Below are 22,458 nucleotides of genomic sequence, written 5' to 3'. Positions count from 1 at the left end.
AACACATTTTCATTAATAAATAAGGCAGTGTACACTCAAGCAGCAAATAAATTGGCTGTAAATGAACACTAACGCGTTGTATACAGAATCATTGACATAGCACTTGTATATTTTTAAAGGAATACTTAATACGAAATATTCTCATCCATTTCCTTTCCAAAAGTTAGATGAGAACATTGATGCCACTGCGACGTCGATGCAGACAAGCCAGCAGGCGGTTAGCTTAGCCGAGCACAAAGGATGGAAACGGGGGGAATCAGTGAGCCTGGCCCCACAAATCATCAAATAAGATATACATATATATGTTTTATCTTTTTCAAAATGTTTAAAATAAAAACAGCAATTTACAGAGTTGGCGGGGAGTCATATTCGTGGCCGGGATCAGTTGCTAGGCAGCCAGCGAGAACATAACGCCAGCAATAACTGCTGTATATCAGAAAATGATTTATTTTCACACTTTGGTATTGCACAAAATGAGCTAATTTCATCATGTGTTAATTAGGGAGCTTTCAGGTGCCAATAGGTGTATATATTAATTCTTACTTTCTCCCCCATCTTTCTAGTCCTTCTGTGAGGTGAACTAACGTCTGCTAGTGGCAGCTTCATATTTAGCGTCCAGAGACAAGAGGCGCTCAACTATTACTGTTGCTTCTCCTCTTATCATTATGTATTCTTAAGTGGTGTTTAACAGATAATGAATGATTGATAACACAAAATGAAAGGCAATCATGAACAATTATGTATGATAATGACTGATAAAATGTCCTTTAGGGGTGGGATGGAGTTTAAATACACTTCATACATGTGTGGAAAAAACAATTTAGACATGTTTGATTGTGGAAATAGTGTGAGTTTGGCAAAATTAGCTTTAGTCTCAAATGATTGATTGTCCACTTTACTTTGTTTCCATTAAACTCAATATCTTTTTCAAGCTATTTTTCAAGCTAATTAATTCAAGCGAATTCATTTATAAACCATTATTAGAAAGTCAAAATAAAGTGTTACCCTGGTGATTTCTTCTTGTCACTTTGCTCACAGTGTTTTAATGTGAAGATATGTGAGACAGACACTGAACCAGATTGGATAGAAAATGTTTTCTTTGGAAATCAAAAAACTCTACTCTATAAAACGGAGAGAAGTTATATCTGACTGCTATCCTGAAGTAAAAAAAAATGCTTTCAGCAAATGCATTCTGTACTAACAGTGGCAAAGAAAACGTTGCCACTGTTAGTACCTACTGACGTATTGCAGCTTATTCTTATGTCCTTGAAATGAAAACGCTGCAGATTCCGTAGAATCCTAGTACAGCATAACTGTCTGGACAGTTGTACCTCAGTTAAAATGTTGGAAAGATAATTATCATCCAGCGTCGACAGAGGCAAGCACATTTATTGTTCTCCTGAGTTTGTACCCTATGGTTGAATGCACTTATTGTACGTCGCTTTGGATAAAAGCGTCCGCTAAATGTCATGTAATGTAATGTAATTTATGCCAAAAAAAACAATTTTTGCTTATTGATTGAATTTTTCTGCAGCAATTTTGTACAGCATGCAACACAGCTAAAGGGTTTAGACCGGGCGTTAATGTAGCCAATGTAACTGCTGCATCTGCTGCCAAAAGCTCAACACAGGTCCTTGACTGTTTATTGAAAGTAACTTCTGATGGATTCCGGGCCGATGACTGCCAGTTCCATCAATAAAATGGGCCTCTCTGCTCTTCCACATTACCTTGCTGTGTACTACCTGCAGAGCCTGGACTCCAACAGGAAATACGCGGCGCTTATCAGCAGGTTCCTCCAGCTGCTTTCCAGTCAAGTGCATGTACCTCCGCGCCAACAAACCATTCAGTTCTTTAGCGCGGTGATGGTTTTTTTTGTTGCCGTTTCTATGAACTTGTCAGTTGTTGAGGTATGCAGCGAAGAGATAAGGGGAAACGTGTTCGCATCGCCACACTTAATATTTTAGGGGCAGTTTTCTTTGTCTTCCATCTCCTGAAGGATTATGTTTTCAAGGAATTTTCGTAAAACACCATTTACGCGCGGCTGATAAGGCCTCCTTTGGACTGCGATAAGAGCCCATCCACACACATTATTGATCTTCTCCTGACCTGTTTGTGGAAGGAAAGCTGGAAGGGGTAAAGCACTTGTCAAAGCAAGAGAGCTGTTCAACAAGAGAAATGACGTGCAGGAAGAGCTGAAGTGTATATGAAAATACAGAGCAGATAATAGATGGAAAAAAACAGAAGAAATGACAATAAACCACTTACGACGTCTATGTGTGAACTTCTTTCTTTTTCCAATATCTTCATGACTCCATAACTAAATCATTTCTGCAGTTATCTTTGATTAATAATTGAATAACTTTGTAAGAAGTCAAATATGCCAAAGTGACACATACGTCTTTGTTTTATTCATCTTTTATTCAACAGAAATAAACCTGCAAATATTTGCTCAATCATTGCATTTAAACATTTGACAATCTGGTGCATGTGAATATTTGGTATTTTGGGATGTTGTTTCACTAAATAAATAAAGTAATTATGTTGTTCCTGTTAAATGACTTTTCAATTATTCAATTGCAACTCAATTGTAGCAGACAATACATCTCAGTCAGAAAATGCAGGTTTTGCAAAGAGAGGAACGTTTATTTATGCATATATCAATACAATTCATTTTGAATGGTAATTGTTCACAAAACTTTAGAATTCTATTTAAAAAAAAATGGCCAGTTCTTTTCTCCACAAAGGAATATTTGGTTTGATCCTTGCAGCAAAAGTACCTTCTCAAAGATTCTCCACCAGCGAGCTCTTCTCCTTAAGCCACACACTCAGTCCTGCTTTCGCACTATAAGCCTTAAAAGATATATAATGATCCAACATCTTTTGAACAAGTTAAGCTAAATTGCCAGTGTCTCAACCCCATCCTAAGCGGACCTCGTGCTTGATGCATAAAACAATGAAGTTGGCGTGTGGTGATCGCTGAGGGGAGAAAAAGCGATGTCGTGGCATTCCAACGGTGCACCCTTGCTGCGTGCTAGATGGCAGACACACAATGGGAGCTGATGCACATGACCTTCTGCTTCCAGAGCAGACGCGCTCATTTATCACCCTCAACCTTGAATCATTGTTTTACTCAGCGTGAGCCTTTATGCTTCTGCTCACGCAAAAAAATAGAATAAGTGCACTTTGGTTTGAGGCAAGAACAGAGTCAGGCAGCAGAAAATCTCTCCCTCAGTTTACCGCCTCTGTTCCTGACATCGTCTCCATACAACATGTCCACAAAATGTGGTTTGATTTCTGCTTTTGCATTCTTTTTTTTAACGCCTACGAGGCTCGCCTTTGCATTGTTTTGAGGAGATTATTTATGATGCAGTAGGGTTACAGCTCATAAACCTAATGAGGTTTCTTGGTTTGTGTGTGTGTGTGTGTGTGTCTGTGTGTGTTTGTGATTCTGCCTGTGCGCTGCATCCCAGACAAAACCCTTGGAAGGTTCTTTGGAGGAACAAGCTGGCAGATCACCCACTGGTTTACAGATCTGCTTTAGATAAGTGGAGCTGATAGTGAGGACAGGCTAGTGGCGTCCTCCATCAAGTAGATGGAAGTAAAACGGCCTGAAAATGCATGTGCAGGAATAGAATCATATACACAAGAGCAAGAATACGTAAGCTTTTATTTCCCTCTTTTATTAGTACATTTTTACAACCTAATTCAGTAAGAGATTTTCTGTTAAACCTCAGTGTAATATTACTCATCACTCTGCATTGTCTCTACTTATTTCTGGTTGCTCGTTGAACATTTTTTACACCAGCGCCTCTCGCAATAAAACTTTCCACATTAGCTCAGAAGCCACAATCTGTCTGTTTCAGATAGGCTTTTAATTTGCAACACCTGCAGAAGGTGTTTGGTTTAATTTACTTCAACTGCAGTGCTTTTCCCGTTAGAATAGTGACACACAGCTGTGTGCAAAAGAAAAGGATGCAGGACAACATGGTAATCGATAACATGGCTCTACTTAACACCAACTGTGTTTCTGTCTGGTTTTAATTCACGGGCCCTTGAGGAGTCTGACAAACAGAGTATAGAAGTTTAATAGGTTAAGGATCAATAGTGCAGCCTGTGAAAAATCCCATGAAAGCCAGCGCACGGCCCACTTTGACCACACCCACTTTCTGCAAAACGCTCCAATTTGCCACGATTCACTCGACCCATTGCAATAGAAAAATGCATGAATGATATTCAAGGTTGCAGTTGGGCATGCAAAATGAAAAGGTTTAGTGACTGGTGGGACAGCAGTGGCAGCCCAGGGGGAAAGGAGAGAGAGAGAGAGAGAGGTGATGGATAGTCCAACTTCCTGCAAGAGAAAGGTTTGATTAATGGCCGTCCACTCGGTAAAACACACCAGCTGTGAGGGGAGATAAGTACCAACACAATGAGCAAATTACTGTCTGTACTGTAATAATTAACCTCAGAGACTCGCACATACAGGACGTGTAGTCTCCCTTTGAAAAAATACTCATTTCCTCCATCTCACAATAAAAGCAAACCCCCACGAAAAACCAAAATCTCCTTTGGCGCTGAACCCTTGTTTCAGCACCAGGATTTAAGGCTTTCCTTTTATGGCTACGTGAGGGGTGCACGCGCAAATTACAAGCTGGAGTTATTTGAAAAGAGGGAGTCCATTGTGGAAGAGACTGTCAGCCCACTGCTGCCAAGCTGATCCCCGCGGTGCAGAATGGGTTTCCAAACAGTCCTCGCTGAGATACATGTAGTGGAATAATTGCTCGCCGCGCAGTCGGCCGGAAGGGATACAAATGAACTAACTTGTCACGGCTTTTGGCCGCCGTTGTTGTCGTTTGCTTAAGCGTCTGTAAAAGTTGGGATCCAGCTGGTGGAGCTTGAGGTGTGTACTTGCACATCTCCAGGTTTCTTTTTTTTTGTTTGATCGGCCTGTATAGAAACGTTTGAGCAGAAAAGCGGCAGGCGTTCCACCTGCCTGAGCCACTCACCGTGAATGTAGGTAATTATTCTTCATGCCGGGAGTTCTCAGCGGTTTTAAACCCACAGTCTACCCACCCTAAACTCAGTTTTTGATAGCGGCTAATTACTGTGACGCGGAATTCTTCGACCATGATATTATTTGAACCCGAGCTGATTAGAAACATGTGCCTGAGTGTTTGAGTGTCAGAACGATTTATGGGTCTCTCACCGGTGACCTTTCCACTCACTGCAGACACGAGGGTCTTACATAACTCGCTTCGATTTTCTACAGCACACTCAGAAACACCGCTCGGTTACATCCAGTTGTTTTGGTTTTAAAGTGTGATAAGAGTGAGCAGAAGAGCCCAGAACAAATTCAAATTCAACTGTGTATTATGTAACACAGAGGAAATTCAGTAATCTTTCATACTGGTAAGAGAATATGGCAGCTCCTTCTGTTAAACAAATATTAATTGACAATTGATAATAAGAATGATTTGCTCCATTCATTTCTTATTATTTATATTTGCAGATTTGATAAAATGACACATTGATACTCAAGGGCTTGTCACAAACTGATTCTGGCCAAACTAGTATCTACAAAAAACGGAGAAAGAAATGTTGCGTCTGAAAACGTTCAACACAAACCCAGCTATTTCAAGTCAGTACTGTTGTGTTAATAACTTACACGAACAAACCATCCAATAAAAAAATAAAAAAATAAACCATAGCTTTAGTGATTAACAAACCCGTTTCATGAGGAACACTTTAAACTGGCAACCACAAAGGCATATTTCTGAAATGAGATTGTTTGGAGTGGCGGTCAGGCGATACTAAAAAAAAAAATGATTGGGAGACTATCAGACTCCAACACATTGCCGGCTGCACGGCGGGGCGACGAGGACGTAAAACAGAACCATCTGCATATTGTGAAGCCGGACGTTTAAAGTGGCAGAGACCCCTCGCGCTCAAAGCCTGACCTTCTCCGCAGCCCACCAACTGCTCCACGCCGCCTAACGAGGTAATCTCCATCCCAACGTGTGCACGGCCCTCTGCACGCGGCCTCTTCTGGACCACAACACAACGAAATATAGGCCTCGTTTCACTTTATCAGCCCACCGAGAGATTAGCAGCACGTGGAGAGTTTTTTGGGGGTTTGGTTTCACTCACTTCTGATTGGGCGGTTGGTGTTGAAGTGGGAGATGGAGGAGAGGGAGGAGAGGGAGGAGAAGGAGGCCGCCGCTCCCTCTCATGCTGGTTTCCTCACAGTCCTCTCTCATTGATGAGGGCCTCTGAAAAGCTGCCTTAGCAGGAGGGAGATAGAGTTCGGCGACACACCGGCAACTCTCGACAGAGTTCTATCAGCGAAAAGAAACGAGGCGAATGGAGATAAAAGAAAGACATTAAAACTAAAAATAGAGTTGCGTCTTACTCCCAAAGTGAGCAAAAATTGTGTTTTGGTGCTGCATTGAGAGCGCGCAGCAGAGGCAACGCATAAACACTGACATGTCTAGATACAGATATATATATATATATATATATATATATATATATATATATATATATATATATATATATATATACACATATAATCTGAGCATTGAGCTGTACGGTGGTGTGAGGAGTTATTTCAGAGGGGGCCAAGATGTCCCTGTGTTTGTTTAAAGGGCAGGATAATCGATGGCCCTGCTTTTTGAGGCATGGCTGTGACCTCCGGCGGTGGCACCTGTATCAATCACGGGCCAGCTTCGCTCTCTCTGCCTCGCTGCTCGTCACATTTGTCTCTCGCGCGGACGGCGGCTGTCTATTTACTCTCAAATGTCAGTCTTCACTTCACGCCTGCTGACGGCCGACGCCGAGCAATGCGTAACCGGTTTTGGAAAATGTGACGAGAAAAAAACGTTGGAGGAGAAATCTATTGATAGAAGAAATGTATCGTTGACAAAGATTTCAGAGTCTCGGAGTGAAACTGTGAGGCCGGCGCAGAAGGTCATTTGATAATATTCTGACAGCTCTTTCGGCTGAAGTTTAAAGGATCTCAAATGGTCCATTTATTCAGATGTGATTTGTGTGCTGTTTCATGGGAAGAGCAGGCCGAAATTCATTGGTTATGAAAGTCCAAGATTGCAATTGTTTGTTATTTATTTGCGGGCTTTGATGAGGTTGGAACATCTCCATAAAATCTAGTTGACAGATGTTTGCATGAATGTTCCTATATACTAACCTCAATTATACACCAAGCAGTCAGATATTTCTGGACATATTAATTTTACTCATTTAGAAGTTTCCTAAAAGGCATCAAAGCACATTGAATGTCTGTTGTATATTTAAAAATATCTCAGGTCAGCTGATGCAGAATATATTTTTGGGGACGAAACAAAAGATGCAGAAGAACCAACCGTACACGTAAAAGAACACATCAAACTGTTTTAAAGTCTGTTGAACACTTCACCAAATGTAATTGGCAGTTTCACAGACACACCGGAGTCTAGACAAAGTTGTCCAAGGGGTCATTTTGATGGAACGGAGTGATAAGCAGCTGGTTGTTTGGATTCATTGGACCATGTATTAATCTGCATGTATGGCTGAGCCTCATGCGGCCGCATCATAATCACACAGCCGGCTCTCAGGCAATCCAGGACTTCTATCTTGAGTTGAAAGAGAGGGAGGATTCCCATAATGGAGTAATTAGTCTTGTTGTCACCACCGGACCTTGACGGTGAATCCATTCGGAGGGGCTCTAAGGGGATTTGGATGTTTGCGACCGCTGAATCCCAATCAGTGCTGCCTTTACTTGTCAAGGATGACGCACTCAACTTCTCACCGCGCGGCCCACACGTCATGGCTGACAGCTGCAACGAGTGCTGTGAGCCAAAGCTTTCTGCAGTGGTGTAGTTTTATTATGTTGCTCGTGGAAAACTTTGTTTGGCATACCGGCGCTCCAGTTTTCCACTGCAAGAACTGCTGGGCTGATTAACGCGCAACGTTTGCAGCAGGTTGATAAAACTGGTCATTTGAGCAGTTTTAATTCAGTTTATCTGGATACGGCACGACAAAGTGGTGACACATGGGGAAATTATTTTTGGTCTTTTTCACTTTAATTTAATTATCCAATATATCACTGTTATTCGCTTTAAATATGGAAAAAATGAGCAACAGATTATTTCCCATCGTCTGATACACGTGAGGAAAACAACACGAGTCGTCTACTTTTGAAAGTCTCTGGTCAAAGTTATTGGTTAAACCATAAACGTACGTAAAAGTACGTAATATTATGAGTAAATATAAGTAATATTTTCATCAAAATCCAGATACAATGAAGTTACTTGATAAAAGGATGCTGTTTTAATTGAAGTTACATCTTCTAAATTATTCCAATTGTACACATTTTTGCAGCTATTTTTGCAGCGTCAGTACGTCTCTGAAGGTCCAGAATTGAAGACTCCGGCTCTCGCCAACAATTGGCTGTAATTGCCACATTTAAGGTGCAGAGTTTTATTTGACATAATGCCCTTCTGAGGGTGAAGTCAATTTCCCTACACGGTTGTCAAAGAGTTGAGATAAGGATTTTTGCAGCGGGAACACTTCACAGTCAATGTACTGTAGTTTCCAGTTTCACCTCTGTAATTCTCGTATTGATTTCAACTTAATTATTGTCCTCCTAGGAGACAAAATCCATCTGGTGCTTAATGAGTGCGCTTCATGTGCAAATGGGCTCCGGGACGTCAATGTGAGAAATGATTTCACCAATAGCTTTCAATTTCTAGAAAGAAGCTCCCAACAACAAGAGGTAGAATAACTAACCAGAAGTAGGGAGAGCTTGTGCCAAAAATCAACACTGTTGTTATTTTGAGTGAAAGCTGCAAACTAAATTAATGGAAAAGGTTACAGCTGACAGTTAAACCCTGTATTGACATCATTTCTTTCTGTGAGGGTTTTCTTTGTTTGTTCAGATTGAGGTGGCTTCCCCAATCTGAAGCAATCGAGCAATCGCGGCAGTTACATCATTTACAAACACACAGACTTCTATAAGCCGCCTCTAAACTGTATATACTTATACACACAAATATATATATATATATAAACCTAGGCTGTACCTTGTGTTGTCTGGGCTGCCCTGTTTTGCAGTAATTCCATGAGTTAAATAGATGGATCAAAATGTGTCTTGTTATAAGCAAATTGCTTTAATTTTTATTTACTGAAATTGTCAGTATATGTAGTAGTTACCTGTGTAGAGTAGCAGCCACATTGGTGTAGGCTAATGAGGATCTAAATGAATACATTAATAAATCATTGAAGAGGCAAATCCATTTTTTACCTTCTATTTGCTCTTGTCGGGTGTTCAACTCACATTAAATGGAAGACAAAACCAACTCAAAGAGGCACCGTCTTGAAACTGATACTGCTGTCTTTAGGCTTGTCTGATAGTTCTATCCGTGTTTGCTGAGGCAGAAGATGAGCGATGAAGAAATCCGCCTCCAGCCCAAACACGTCATTCTTCTGTCCGTAAATGTAAACAACGATTTAGTTGCAGAGCAATGCTCTACTTTTACAGGATGAACTAAATCAAATCTGTAGCAGGCAGCAGTAACTGTAACGGAATGTCCCCACAGCACAAAGTGCCTCCTTTGAGCTGATGGATTGTATTTCAACATATCACTCATTGTCGCAGCACTTCTTTCTGCTGAAGCTGCTCGTGCTGTACGAGGCGCGGCGGCCTGGAGGTGACACAAAGCGCTGACTTTTCCAGGCCATGTTTACTTGATCCCCCCCCCCGCACGGAAAAATCCCACTGAACTTTAAAGCAGACCGGCTTTTAAAAGATATTCCACGGTCAAATCGCCGAGTCTCTAACTCTGACTGTTAATGTCTCTGAAAGAGAAAATAACTTCAACGTAACAAAACAATGAAGCCGCCGGTCGGATGTCAGATTGAGTACAGTGTGTTTCAACAAGTTGCAATCATTGTGTGGGGGTCATTGATTGAAGGACTCGCTACGGCTGCTCCTGCATGTTGCCTTCGCTCCAGTCTCTCTAATTGTCTCTCTGGTTGCCACTCAAGCAGAACCATCCGTCCTTTTTAATTACCTCGGCAATGAGAAAAATTACACAAAAACCAAACGTGTCACGCCAGAGACCTTCCGCGTTAACGCACAAACGTGCGGATCAATAGCCCATCAGCCCAAACTCTCACAGATCATTGACTCCACTGGTAAGATGCGGTTGATGAAGACTGACAATAGCTCGACACATCAATGGGTTTTTACTGCCTGTCCGGCAGTGGAATGGAATATCGAAAGTGGGATGATGTATTGTAGAGCGAATATGCTGTGAGAGGCGCATTAACAACGGAGCTGCTGGTCTGTGAGACTTTAGCTTCTCAAAATGTCAACATTTTCAGAGGGCACAATAACATTTTTGAGTTGGTTGAAGGTAGTTTTGAAACAGTTTCATCGGTCTGAGCTAATATCATTTTATCAGCCCGCAGAGAAGGTGTGAAAATCATTGAACGGCAGTGAAAACGCTGCTGTCCCATAAGAGAGCGTGTTACAGCTGAAAATGGGTCATGTAACTGAGGGCAGGATAGTAATTGTGTATTTGTTCTTTTCTTATTTCATTCCCATTTGTTCTGTTATATTATTACACCCTCAACATTTCTAGTACTTGTTTCTAAATGTGTAACCGTATATGTGTGTAGGCAATTTCTTTTTGTACGTAGAAAAATCTCTTTAGCAATAAAAGAGCTTCTCACTGAGAAGAAAACAAACAAGTATGTGTTTCTCTGTGAGACAGAGTATTGGGTGGATGTCGTGCACCTTTGTAAAGTGCAGTAGATGTTTTACTGGTAAAGTGTGGAGGAAGCGATAAGCAGAGCGAGAACTAAAGAAGTCTGTCCAAAAGATAAAAAATGGATAAAACAACCGCTGAAGCGAGTTCAACAAATTAAACCCACGATTCCAAATTCATGTCATTTTACCGTCCCTACCTCACCTAGACTGTGAGCTACCACCTGCTCAGATAATCACACACACAGGGTTTATTGAACAGGTGAAAGAATACATAAGCTCTTATTAAAAAGGCCCAATTCAGTAGCTCTGCTCCGTGTTGGCACGTTGTAAAATAACAAGGCAAATTCAATTCACATAACAGTGTTTTTCTCTCTCCCTGGAAGCTGCTCCTTCTCCGTTTCGTTAATTGTGTCCCTCGCTTTTTAAAGTCATCTCTCTCTTGATCTCAGTGTTTTTGTGTCTGTGTGTTGTTCGTCTAATGCTTCTTTTAATTATTGATGGATGCCCTGGATTTAATCATTTATATATTGAAAAGCCAATTTTCAGAGAATATGAAATACATTAAACATGCACAGCGTTTCATTTTCTCATACAAAGAGGAGCAGGGAGCATAAGCAAAGCTCCTTTACTGGAGTGAAGTGCACACACAAAAGCAATGGTCACTTATCTTAAGATTAATATGGAGGCTGCTTCAAAACATAACAGCACGCTGGTCGTGTGCCAGCCTGACTTTCTAGCTTCAAATGTGAAGTTCACATGTGCCGCTGCATACAGTATTTCTGAAGATGCTGGAACAGCCTGTTGGCTCTTTATTAATTAATAAAACAAAATTCCCCAGATCACAGCCATTACATCTTTAATAAGAGAGAAGAAGAAGGACACGCTAGCACAATGGAAGACAAAAGACACGGAAGAAAATGGGCCTCGTTGCAACAAGAGGCACAGGAAAGTTTCTTATGGGTCGGCAGTGGGCATGGCTCTGAAAAAACACATGCTGATTAAACCTGCTGTTTTTTGTTATTTACTGCTGTTCCCCGGAGACGCCAAACGACCACTCGGTTTTTCTCAGGGAAACTGTTGGGACGGACAGGGAAAGCGGGGCATTTTGCGTCTTTGGCAGCAAACGAGTGGAAAAAGAAATCTAGAGGAACTGAAGCACCCTTTGGCACAACAGATGCGGCCCAAATTGAAGCTAATAACCACCATGTGTCACCCGAACACAAACAGTGATGTCACCACACACGCAAAACAAGACGGAAATGGAATGAAACCTGCTACAAGTCCCAGGGCTGACTAAAAAATATGGAGAAATCTTTCATAAACAGTAGCTGCAAAATTAAATCAAATAATCTTTCTTGTGTGGGCAAGTTTCCTACAGTAAGTTTGACCTTCACGTTGATACGAGAAAAGACACAGAGGTCAAAAAGATTCAGCGGGAAAAGGATATTGCAAGTTGAGCGTCAATTATTATCTTTTTATTGTGTGTTGCCATGGTTGTCAACACCATGGTGACGGTTCCGTGAGGCTACCAAGGCACAAGTGGTGGTTTGAGCTGAGGATCAGCTCACATACATAAAATATGTCTTGCTACATAGACTTTCTCTGCGATTGTGATGATTTTGTGACCTTTTAGGTCATCTATTGGCTCCAACCAGGAGATGAGTAAACCGGTTGGACTAAAAATGAACCACCACCATGTAATACATGCATAATGTTTTCAAGACATTTAATAAAGTAATCTTTTGTTGCGTTTCTTCTTTTAGGTAGCTTTATCTATTGAACTGCGATAACTCAGTGATAAAGAGGCAACATCCTATTCGATGATATTAAATCGTGTGTCCTTTAACTGTAAATTACACCCTCTTGAAATGATTTGTCCTTATTTGATTTCCCATAAAACCACAATCTGCCACACTCAGTGAAAACCTTAAGTATACAAAACCAGAGACGTTGCTCATCATCTGTGAGTCGACAAGGTGTCTACGATTAAATGGTTAGAGAGCACAAATGTCAAACGCGCTGAACGCTTTCGTCCCAGGTTTTAGAGGCAGGTGGGAGATTATATTTTCACTGTCAAGGTCAGCAATTTGAAAGACGACAAAGTGCATTATGCACAGCTCCATTTGGCTCCCACTAGATGTGAGAAAATAAAATCACCTCACGTCTTGGATTGTGGCATTCATCAAAAAGCCCTTGTGCAGCCATTTATTAAGTATTTACTCTCGGATGCCATTTCCAAAAGGTCAAAAGGGGATTTTTTTCTTTGTCTCCGTGGATGTGGTTAGTTGTGTCTTTTCTTCCAGTCATGAGGGAACAAGCCTCGCTGTGTTAGAGGGCAAAGCAAAGTGCAATTTTTCAGCTTAAGCACCCGGACAGGCGTTTTCTCTCCGTGGTGCAGAGGTTGCGTTCGCCTCCGTTTAGCTTATCATTCATTCATGTTTCAGATAACGGTATAAATCTCACAGAGGCAACAAAACAGAACGGGGAGGTCACAAGAAAAGTATTTTGATGTTTAATGCACTGCTAAAATTCACTTTCACACGCAGCCTTTGATATTTTTTTTCTCTCAGTCACACCAGTTAATAATCAGTCTGTGATTATTAGTTCTAATGTTCTTGTGTCTTCTTGAAGCTTTTCAGAATCTGACTTTTGCAGCACTTCCCCAGCACTTTATGTTCCTCACTTGGTTTTCAAACCGGTCGCTGGTTCAACGGAAGCTTCGGTTCACAGGTTGTGGCCACACGCTGTGCGACTTTGGTGCCCATGTGGCAGTGAAAGATCGCATTTCATTCTCCCAAATCGGAAAAAAGAGACTTTGTCCAGAACCTCAAATACTTTAAGGCTTAAGATTTCTCACCATGGTGATAATGTGGTTAAACGTGGTCTCTGTGTGTGTCCTTTGGTTGTATAACAGTAACTAGTAACTGTTTCTGATGACTAAATCCCTCCGAATCCCTTTTGCATTTGATGCTGTGAAGATGAATGATCAGAGTATATAAAGTGTTCTTTCTAATTGTACTGAAGATTGTTAACGGTAAATGTTATTCGCCAAATTGATTCCACTTTATATTACAATAAATTTGTCTATTTTTTCACAGGGTTGAAGAGTTGCTTTGCTATTGATGCTGTAGCAGTTATTCACATGCATGACACAATAGTTCCCCTCCGTCACAAAGAACCGAAGAAGGCGAGCCCACATAGAGCGCCATTCATCCTCCAACGGCTTCCTGTAAAGGTTAGACTTGAGAGATAAGGAGGTATGTGGAGCAGTGTTATTGTTATAACAAAGGTATTTTCTTTTTCTCTGATTGAAAAATTATCTGTTGTGGCCTTTCATGTCAATAGTAAATTACATAAAAATTCACTGTGAACAACTATGTGTAAATTGTTATTTCAGTTCCCTGTTGTGCGTCAGTAAAAGTACGATGTTTAAAGTCCAGAACGAAGATTTGTGTCTAGAAAAGAAAACACATTCATCCTCAATTATTCCCTTCACGTTCCCCTTCAGCAATTTATTTAATAAAACAAAATATTGAATTTTAATAGTACAAAGATTCAGCATATTGTAGCCCAGGAACGTCTTTAAGAATTAGCATGAAATGAAGCATGTGATCCAGGATAATCCTACAGTCCGATACATTCAGCTAATCAAATAGAATATGTGGCTTCTATTGTGAAGCAGTCAAAGTAAACAAAGTGTGTTATCACCACAATCTGTCCTCAGTCCTTCCACTTGACCTGCTGTTGTATGGAGAACATCCACAACTCAACATTAGACCTGTTTATTTTGCAGTACTTTCCCCAACCGAGTAACATCTACTAGTAACAAGTTGAATGAGGACTAAATTCTGGAAGATTTTAACTTTAATCGGCTTATTACTAATGTATACTTCCTCTGTCTACACATACCTGTTTAAAGATTGGCCTGTTGTTTCAATGTTTAACCGATAATTGCTGCTGAATATCAACAGTACTGCACGTTACAAATAGCATTGTCTTAAACATGTCAGCAACAAAAAAAATAAGCTTATTTTTAAAGAAAAGGAGAAAAATGTCCTTTTTGGTGGCCTTGCTAGAGGCTGAGATGGGAGAAAATCTGCTAATGTTGCGGTTGTGCTAAAAACGTGTCGAATGTAATGCTGCATATTGTTCAGTTGGACAGCTTGGCGCTCGGACAAATTGGAAAAATCCAAGCTGAAAACTTTATCTTGACTGTAGACTGCGACATTACTGCAGAGCTCAGTTTCTCCCGTGAAACACTGATCTTCTCAAACCACTAACAGAAACAGAAAGAAAGTGATTGTAGGAAATTGCTTTCTTTAGCCGAGTAAACCATGACATTGTACTTTCATTACGCCTTTATACCGCATGCTGAAGAGTAAAGGAATAATTGTTTTGCAAACAGGTTTCCTGGAAGTTCAGCTCTAGGTTTGTGTTTTGAGTGAACCACTCACATTGAAGTTATGGATGAGAAAGTGACAATTATTTAAATATAATTTACATAAACAAAGCAAACCTTACTAGATCTTAAACATTGATGGTAGCAGACCTCTTTGTGCCGTTATTTCATTTACCTAAATTGTTGAATTCTATGTACGCAAATTCATGGCCAATAAAGCTGCTAATCAACGTGCAGAAACATCCAATGGCAACGCCCCTGTCTAGTGGTGGGGTTGAGTTAAGCATGACAAACACTTGAGTCCGAGGTTAAAAGGTCAAAAGTAGCTTCAATCTGATGAAACAACAAAACAAGCAACATGGTTGGTGCAAGAATGAAGGACTACGTTGTATTAATGGGCTTGTAAAGTGACAAGCGGTGAGATTGGTGGCAAACACGTTTCATCACAATGAATTCAATTCAGTCAAGTGACTCCGGAGCATCAAACTCTGCTGTGACCTCTACGAGTAGAATCCTTAGTGAGAAGAAAACCCTGAACGTGTTACATACATTAACAAATCGCTGTCAAGTCTGATGAGGATCAACCCTTAAATGCAGAATACAAGACGGCTCCACAGATTGCATTATGACTGTGGGGACGTTAGTCAGAGTCAAAAAACAATGGCAGTGCAATTCAAGCAACCTTGATGACTCAAAATGCAGGAGACTGCTCTCTTATTTGAGGAAGCTGGGAATTATGTTGTGAGCTATATTTGGCAGACAGGATGCTGTGCTGAATATAATAACAATGTATGCATTCTCTGGGCCGATGACAAATTCTTACGCGGTGCAGATGTTGAGATTCCTTAATTCCGTGAGGAAATTGGGGACACAATGCAGCAGAGAAAACAGGACGCGGACTTTATGCAAATACGGTTTAGTTCATGCAATTCAACACTTTACGGCGACTACATTCGATTGTCACAATCTACATTGGCAATCACCGTCTAACAGCGGAGACACGCCTGCAATATCAATCTTTATCTGCACAAGATGTATCCTCCAATTTCTAAATTGTGTTTCTACTGGAGTGCATATTGTGTTAACAACAACTAGGCAGGTGGATTTGCTTCTCACCTTCTCCAGTTAATGGCATGTGAAGTAGGCTGATTCAATTCCCAGCGTCCACACCCAGCCGAGTGAACCCACAGAGGGACAGTGCTAAAAGATTTATTGGGCAAGAGTGAGTGTGTGTGTGTGTGTGCGTGTGTGTGTGTGTGCATGAAAGTTTGTCGTCGTCTTGACGTAAAACATTTAAGGCAAAAAGTATATTCAAGACTTTTTTTTTTGCAATTTTAAGTAGTTTGGTTGAAATGGTATAAAAACAAAAATTAGGTTATTAAAGACAAATTATATTCAAAGGCAGCTCATTCAAATTATAGAAATATTCAGACGCACCTAGCGATCAAGTGCCGAGCCAAACAGGACACAAATGTAAGTTATGACGCTGTAGCAACTAATTCAACTGTAGCTTTTCAAAATATATTTCTGGTAAAAAAAGGAGGTGTATGAACTGCAATGCAAAATAAATTTTAGCGATGGTTTATGACCGGTTCACCTTCTCTTCTAAATAGTTTTTAGTATGAAAATGTATGTAGTACATTGAGATGTAACCATCTCTAAATATTACTCAACGCGTTGCAGTGACCCGTCATCAGATGACAAAGTCTGTCATTTACAAGCCGATTATGGGAAGAATATGCATCGCTTCTAGTTGTCACTGCATGTCTCACAATTCAAAGTAATATGCAGCGGTATGGATCTGGAATGAGAAAAATATGACGCAGTTTGCTTGACTTACTTATAATGGACCTAAAGAGGCATTTAAAAGTAATTTACAGACTTCCCCTCCACACAAATCAGGAGAGCCAGAAAAATGACAGCGGGGTCGGAAATGTGCTCTGTGATGATTAACAATCGTGCTGATTCAAGTCGATGTCTGCGCCACTGTGTTGAACTCTCGGTTGCCATGTCTCATTATCCCCACCCCGCTAATGGAAGGAAGAGACAAATAATTCATCTGCCCCGACGGTGACAAGAAGCATAACAGGTCTCCTCGGGGGGACACTGAACAGCTTGACAGTCAGAGGATGGAGGATGGAGGAAATAAGATCATCCCAGCTGTCGAGCACGGGTTCAGTTCAAAACCGCTGCGTAACCTTCTTCTTATGGAAATTGGGACTTATGAATACACGCTGCTCTTTATTGCCTCCCAGTTTAGGGTATTTGAAACAATCCCAATACCACAAGGATTACGGTACTTGGAGTTTTCTAATTGCTGTAATCTTTCATCCTTTGTGGGCTTGAGAAGAAACAGCGGTTACCTGGCCAGCAGCTAACGGTGAAAAACATTATTATTAAACTAGAGGGAGATGCATCAACTCTTGCTTGAGGTGCATACATTTGCATAAAGAGGGGGAAGTAACTCAGGAAAATGATTCATTAGGAGTTCACACATACTCAACAGTCACAGTTCGCCGTATTCTCAAATTAACAGTCAACCAATTTAGACGGCTGTTTTTGTGTTTCAGGGTGTGTGTTCGGATACATCTGCTTGGTAATTACATTCAAAAATGTTACTGAGAAAGCGCTGCACTGAAATATTACTCACGCTGAATATCATCACAGAGTGAGACTGTATTCTAAATACTTCCCCGAAGAGGTGAGGATTCACAACAGATTTCCTGTCAAATGTCACCTCGGAATCAGTAAATATTCTCCAATTAACTTAAAGTGAAAGTCAAACGTCTGAAAAAAACTGAGCTTTTTCAGTTAATGTGCGTCAGTTAATGTGTGTCAGTCTTAAATACCTGTATGACGTGTTGTGGGCTTTGATTCTCGCTGCCTGACCTTTGAAAAAAAGATTTGTTAACGTGACACGGCCGCATCGCGAGCCAAACCTCCTTTTGTTTCTCCTGAAGCGGCTCAGCGTGACTTGATGGAAGAAGGATGAACACGCTCTGTCACTAAAGTGCTTTTCTCCTCAGACTGTGAACGTTTCCGCCACTGGATGATCTAATTTATTCCTACAGCCTAAAAGACAATAGATTCCTGAGCTCAGCGTCGTCTCGGCTGTTCTGCTGTGTGTGTGTGTGTGTGTGTCTGTGATTCTGTATGAGAGCACAATTGTACTAAATTTAATTTGCTTCAGTTCGAGATTCTGTGTAAATGTATCTTTCTGTACATGAATGATTACGTGCGTGTGTCATAAAGGAAAGTATTGCTAGATCAAATTGAGGGTAAAATTGTAATATTTAATGATGAAGTATAAGTGCCACACCGGCATAAATTCATTGGCAATAAATTGTCGGGATGAACGGTGGGTCGGTGGGTCGTTTTATCACATGACGTCCAAACCCAGCACACGTCCCCGTATCTTGGTTTTAATGTACCAAGTTGCACGGAGCAATTATTTTGCCGATTCAATGCTGCTTGGTGATATCCTGCCAACTCGCATTCCCTCTGCTGTGCAAACGTACCAGACAGTCACGATGAATTTAATGGGAGGAATTTTGTGTGTTCGCCTCACGATTGACTGCAGACGACGACGCCGCGTCTAACTAATTCTCTGGCAGCTCAACGTTTAATGCTACAACTTCGCCAATAACTTCCACTACGAACTCTCGGATTCAAAAGACAGCTTACTCATGTGAGAGGGAATTGACCAATGTTGAAGATCATTATGCCACCATAAATTCCGCTTTATGACTCACCCGAACTCAGTTGGTTTAACAACCAGGCGGGGAAAAGGAAAAATCTACGCCATCTTCAAATGGGCGATGTGTAGCGATTTCAATAGAGACTTATAACCTGTGTAAACTTAACTTGACATAAAGAGCAGGATTATGTGTCGATCATTTGGTTTTTCTGCCGTGCACAGCTGAAATTGCAGCTACAACCAATATTTCTATGATATAATGTATCAAGTAGTAACATGGAAACATTCACACTGTCAAGGAGGCCCTCGGTGAGATGAACCTGCAGAGAATCATCACCCGCGTCTGCATCTCCTCACGGCTTTACCGAGCTCACGGTTTATCTGTGACGCCAGTGTGACGCTTTACGCTCGTAGACGTCGTTATCAACCACCACAGGGAACTGTTTTTAGAGGAATAAGTTATAAAAAAAACCCTTTCTGCTCAGCAGCAAACAGCAGGCCGACACAGTTAGAGCTCATGCTGGGCACAGTGGAGCAGGCAGCTCCTAAACAGTCCGATATTTCCCTCAGGAGCTGGTTGAGATAAAAAAAAAAGACAAGCTACAAGTAGCCAGAAAATACTAATGATACTGTTGCTCTTTAACTGCTGGTTGTGTAAATCACACACTGTCTAACCCCAATAGTGTATTAACTCTTTTATTGTTATTGCGGGTTTAATGTCAACTAAGAATAAATAATTCGACCATGAATGCCTTGACCCCACTTCTACAAAGAAGGCTTTGGTAGGAGGTGTCTCCGGTTTCTGCATGAGCGGTTGCTCTAAATAGGCCACAGCGTGAGGTCTTTTAAGTTTTACCTCATCGGGATTATCAGGAGAGCCTGACCACACATTGCAGCACAAGGTGAAAATACAACGAAAATGCATGGACCCAATTATTTGGATTTGGGACGGATGGAGAAGAGACGCAGGGCTTGTAAAAACCTGCAGGATAAAGAGATGAGGTTTGTCGTTACCTCCCTGCGGTGCCGCTGCGTGATTTGCTAGCTTTCGAGCTAATTAAACTGCATATAATTTGTGTGATAACAATCAGCAAGAGGCGTTTAAGGAATGAAATGGCCCTCTCCCTCCTAGATGCGTGTCCTTATGAACACACAACTGGAGGAGGAGATAAGAATAGATGTTAAGAGGGCCGGTGTGTAAGAGCACTAATGAAAGGATGTGAGGAGAGAATAAAATAAATTGCTGTGTTACCCGTTAGCATGTTTCTGATGAAGTTCTAATTTAACACCATCTAAGAAAACTGCGTCTGGCGCTGAAAGTAAAGCGCTCTCAATCTAATTATCCTGCAATGTCTGTCGTAGGTTATTCAATTTGAACCGTCACTCATCTTTTGTTGTTATTAAAACAACAAATAGATACGACATCATTACAGCAGCAAGTAAACCCCCCCTTCCCAATTCATAGCCGTGTCGGGTTTACAACAAGTGGATGTCATTTAAAAACATGTCACATTTATGTATGTATATAAATATATCACACATTGTATCACCCTGTTGTTTCCATCTGATTATCGTTGCTCGAAGTAGTCGTAACAAATAATGCAGTACCTGCAAAGGTTTTTAATGAGAGGGGTAGTTAGTCGGCAAGAATAACTTGCATAATAGATGTATGAACATTTGCATATTTTCAATGAAATATGCAAGAGACTCAGACACTGTCCTTGACAAACGGAATTTGTAACCGATTCATATGTAGTTGTGCACTCTTCAATTGATGATGTGACTTATTTAACATTTAGCCTTATTTACTTTAGTTTTTATGAGGACACTGCACTCGATTGAGTCTTCACTGTGTTTTTTTAACCAGAACTGTAATCTTTGTTAATGTAAACTGGGCTGTTTTAGTGTCGAAACTTGGCTTGAGAGGTGTGTTTTAACTCCAGGGCACCTATTACATTATTTGCATTATTTATATGTTTCTTTTTTTTTAAACCTGGGTCTTATAATTGATCCCTGACCGGTTATCTGCAGCATACAGCAGTGGTTCCAAACATTTCACATTACGTGTAGTAAACAATGTAAATAAATTTGCTATTTAATTCTGCAAATTGGTTTCAAATAAGCTTAATCCTGTGTAAGCATTACAATGAAGAATGTGTGCGCCGTGAACTGGACTATAATCATGAGGCACATCTGTGCTGTGACTTCGGCAAACCCATGTGGGAATGTCATTTGTTACACCTGACCGGAGCAGTTCACGCCGTATCATCTGCAGCACAGACTGTGTTAACATTCAGGGGGCCGCCTGTCAGTGACCTCCACTGGAATAATGACCACAGCCTTGTGTTTTTTGGATTTGCAGCAGTCGCATGAATGAATTCCTGACTGTGATAAGAAATGTATGAGGCAATGTTGGCTCCATTTGTTACCCATTGATGTGAATAGATTTGATATTGGAACACAAAATTTTGCAATAAACAGAAAAAAACACTGTGAAATACTAATATATCTTGAATCTCAAATTGGGGATTCACATAATGTATATTTCCCTATTCCCATTTGTTACGGAAAGTACTTTAAAAAAAAAAAATTTAATAAAAAAATAAGCAAACAAACTTAACCATGCCAATGTTTGAGGTAGCGTTAAATGTATTAATAAAGCTACTGCAGCCTATGTTTATTTCTCCATTTGCTTGCAGACAGTAATGACATGCGAGTCTATGCTGCAACTGAATACATTGGGGAAATTTATTGATTTCTGTACATTAACTGAGAGTAGGCAAGCTCGCTGGCTTAAACAACCTCCGCCCAACTCCTCAATGAACACTTGTTAAATCTAATGAGTTGCAATCCTGAAAAGAAAATGCCAATAACACGGCGTAGAACTGAAGTGCCATTATGCCAACGAGGATGATCTGCCTCTGATACGGAGATTCTGTTCGGAAGCTCTGAATAATGTTGATGAGCGGAACTAAGCAAAATTCGCATTGGCTGACATTATGTTGCTAATGCTACAGAAAAGATGTGCAGATTAATTTTTTTATGCAGGATTCAAGTAAGAACTGTTTTCTCTTCATTTCAGTTCAGTTTTGGAAACCAAGATTTTCTTCTGCTAAATTGTATTGCATGTATGTCTACCAAACACATGTGCTACAATAACTATCCTTATTCCTGTAATCAATGACACTGACTATTTATTCAATGTTTTACATTTGAGCCTGTGTTAAGGCCTGTGAATTAGGAATGCCCTCTTTTCCTACTAGTGAAAGACAATTGCAGACTTTCTAGCAAACAAGCCGGTCTTTGCACAGGTGATAAACTGATCTTATTCAATTCAATTCATGTGAGAAACAAAACAGATGCTTCCGCAGTTTTTTTACTCAATTGAAAAGCCTCTTGTTGTTAAACATTTCATGACTCACAGCCGACTGTGGCCTCAAACTGATTCAGAGACCAGAAACAGTGGCGGCGAAAACTCCAGCCGGAGTCGATGTTTGTTTTGCTGGGCTTTCTTTGGTGGATCTGTGACTTTGCATTAAACGGAGCACATATTGCTCTAAAGGTAAAAATAGAGAGGACACATCTGAGGGCTGCTGAGAC

The sequence above is a fragment of the Gasterosteus aculeatus genome, chromosome 4, assembly GCF_964276395.1.
Source record: "Gasterosteus aculeatus chromosome 4, fGasAcu3.hap1.1, whole genome shotgun sequence".
Classification (NCBI taxonomy): Eukaryota; Metazoa; Chordata; class Actinopteri; order Perciformes; family Gasterosteidae; genus Gasterosteus; species Gasterosteus aculeatus.
This window is presented reverse-complemented; position numbering follows the sequence as displayed.